Genomic DNA, 3,515 nt, shown 5'->3' with positions numbered 1-3,515 from the left:
AAAAACTCATTGTATTGTACAATGTAAATATGAGCAACTAATTGTCTATTATTTTTCAATAAAGCAGGGAGAAAAAAAGAACCAATCAGAGCTGAAGAATACAGTCACTTAAAATTTAGAAGTACACTATAAGGAATCAACATCAAATTAGTCAATACAGAGAAGCAGATTAGTGACCTTGAAGACAGAATAATGGAAATCACCCAATCAGAATAGCAAACAGAAAAAAGAATTTTAAAAATCGAAGACAGTATAAGGGACTCCTAGGACAACACCAAGTGTACTAACATTTGCAGTATAGGGATCCCAGAAGGTGGAGAGAGAGAGATAAAAGGGCAGAAAGTGTATTCAAAGAAATATGGCTGAAAACTTTTCTAATCTGAAGCAGGAAACAGACATTCAGGTCCAGAAAGCACAGAGAGTTCCAAATAAAATGAACCCAAAGAGACCCATGCCAAGACATATTGTAATTAAAATGGAAAAATTAAGGATAAAAAGACAATTTTTAAGCAACCAAGAAGAAAACAAAAAGTCACCTACAAGGAAAACATCATAAGCTATCATCTTATTTCTCAGAAGAAATTTTGCAGGCCAGAAGGTTATGGCACAATCAATCGAAAGTGATGAAAGGGAAAAAATCTATAACCAAGAATACACTATCCAGCAAGGTTATTATTCAGAATTAAATGAAAGATGAAGAACTTCCCAGACAAGCAAAAACTGAGTTTAGTCACCACTAAACCAACATTACAAGAAATGTTTAAGGATCTTCTTTGTGCAGAAAAGATCATATCAGATATAAGAAAATACATGAAAAAAATCACAGGGGAAGGCAAATATAGAATTAACACAGTGAATCAGCTGCATAAAAAGCTGCATAGTATGAAGGTTAAAAAAACAAAAGTAGCAAAATTAACTATAATTGCAATAAATACTGAGGGGATACACAAAACAAAAAATATTAAATATGACATGAAAAACATAAAGCAGTTTGGCACTGCCTACAGAGGTGACAGCCATCTCCTACTTGGCATCATGGCTGCCCTCAGACCATGAAGGGCTTCTCCTGGAGCCCGAGATTGTCAAAAAAAAGAGGACCAAGAAGTTTGTCTACCACCAGTCAAACCAATATGTCAATATTAAGTGTAACTGGCAGAAACCCAGAGGCATTGACAATAGGATGTGCAGAGGATTTGAGGGCCAGATTTTGATGTCCAACATTAGTTATGGGAGCAACCAGGCAAAAAGCATATACTGCCCAGTGGCTTTTGGAAGTTCCTGGTTTACAACATCAAGGAGCTTGAAATGCTGCTGATGTGCAAAAAATCTTACTGTGCTGAGATTGTTCACAACATCTTCTCACAGAACCACAAAGCCGTTGTGGAAAGAGCAGCCCAGTTGGCCATCAGAGTCACAAATCCCAATAGCAGGCTGCTCATTGAAGAAAATGAGTGGACAGCTGGTGTGAACATTGTATTTGTGTCAATAAAACCATTAAATCATAAAATTCTGCCCCCCCCAAAAAATAAAACAGGAAGGGGGAGTAAAAATGTAGTGCTTTTAGAATGTTTGAAACTTAAATGCCCATTGACTTAAAATATAATTTTATAAATATACATGGATCTATATGAATCTCATGGTAACCAAAAACCAAAAACCTACAAAAATAGACATAAAAAAATAAATAAAGAGAAAGAAATAAACAAAACTCAAAGTGGGTAAAAGAAAGAAAAACATTAAAGAACACCAACTAATGAAAAGGAAAGAGATCAAGAAAAGAAAAAAAGAGAGAACTACAAAACACAACCAAAAACAATTAACAAAATGGCAATTAGTATATATCCATTACTATACTTTAAATGTAAATGGAGTAAATGGCCCTATCAACAGACATAGAGTGACTACATGAATTAAAAAAAAAGATCCATCTAAATGTTGCCTACATACTGCCTACAAGACTCACTTCAGATCAAAAGTCACTGAGAAACTAAATATAAAGGGATGGAAAAAGATATCCCACGCAAGTAAAAACAAAAAGAAAGCTGGAGTAGCAATACTTATATCAGACAAAGTAGACTTCAAAACAAACACTGTAAAAAGAGACAAAAGAGGGCATTATATAATCATAAAGGGGTCAATAACGGACATGAAAGAAAAACAGTGACAGCAATACAATAGTAGTAGGGGGCGTTAGTAGCCTACTTATATCAACAGCAAAATCTTGAAAGGCATGTTATTGTCCAAATAGTGTTTCTCCATTTCACTGGTATAGCAATTCAGGAGGGCATCTTGGATCATTCATGACTTTTTATTGCTCCTATAGCCTACTGGCAGTTTGTGATAACTGATAAGTTTGAAGTTCCGGGGGTCCTCACTGTGCCAGATCATAATGGATTTCAGTCTGTAGCCTGCAACATTGCCCCTACACAAGACTATTTATCCTGTCCTTAACCTATTTCCCATTTGCCCTGAAATAACTCACGGACTACAGTTCTAACCTTACACCCAAAGTCTGCCACAAAATATCTCGTTTTAATTATTATTTTCTCACCACTCTAGTATATCGATAGTCTTTGGAAATAAATAACATCATTCTATCTATAGCATTCTGTTTTGGGTAGTAGTATTTCCATTTACAAGGTTTAGTAATTCTCAATTGCTGAAATGTCAAATCCTAGAAAACATAACAACCCTACGTGTGATGTTAGCATTGTGCTCGAACATTCGATGAATTTGATTTATGTATACATTTCTGTTACATTAGTATTAGAGGCCAGTTTTGTTTAGAAATAACTCCAAGAACATTTTTTATATTTTATTTTCACATTGAAAACAAGTCAGATTTGCTTCAGCCTCAAAGAATGTGTTTATGTAAAATTAAATTAATACTGCCAGCAATCTGCATTTTTTTTTAATAAGAAATGGGTTAAAACCCTTGAAACCTGACATTGACTTGGTCTTCTTATTGGATGAAGTACCTTTAGACATTCATTTCTAGCATGGAGAGCATTCATCCATATCAAATATTTTCTCTGACAAATAATTTTCCTCCCCAATCAGTTTATCTAGAGTTTTCAAAAATTTCTTCAGCTGCCTTCACATCAGCACTTACAGACTCACCATTCACGTTTACATTATGTGATAAATAACGATTCTTGAATCATTGAAAGCAGTAGATCCAGCATTGTAGTTGGGCCCAGCCTTTTCTTTCCACATCACAAAGAAACTTTTTGCTTTGGCTCTGATTGTTTCAGTGCTGAGAGGGATCTCTAACGTGTCTGTTCTTCAATCCAGGTCAATAGATGTTTCTCCATGTCTGATATAGGCCCATCTCAAATTTTTTTTAGTCTCACTACTTTCAATGAAGCAGATCCTTTAACAGCTTCCGTCACTTGGTTCTTGTTCTTCAGTATCATAGCTATGGTGGAATGGAACATGTCTGACTAATGAGTAATAACCATCGTTGATTTTCCACCTTTGTGGACCTTAAACATTTTTAATTTTGTTTCCAGGTT

At 35.0% G+C, this 3,515-nt stretch overlaps 1 pseudogene; it reads left to right on the top strand.

Moving 5' to 3' along the window:
- Positions 1 to 1,005: 1,005 nt before the first annotated feature.
- LOC105300748 lies at positions 1,006 to 2,451 on the top strand (annotated as a pseudogene).
- The last annotated feature ends 1,064 nt before the right edge of the window (positions 2,452 to 3,515 follow it).

Source organism: Pteropus vampyrus, unplaced genomic scaffold, assembly GCF_000151845.1.
Source record: "Pteropus vampyrus isolate Shadow unplaced genomic scaffold, Pvam_2.0 Scaffold217, whole genome shotgun sequence".
NCBI lineage: Eukaryota > Metazoa > Chordata > Mammalia > Chiroptera > Pteropodidae > Pteropus > Pteropus vampyrus.
The sequence above is the reverse complement of the archived record's forward strand: the minus strand, read 5'-3'. Positions and strand labels throughout refer to the sequence as shown.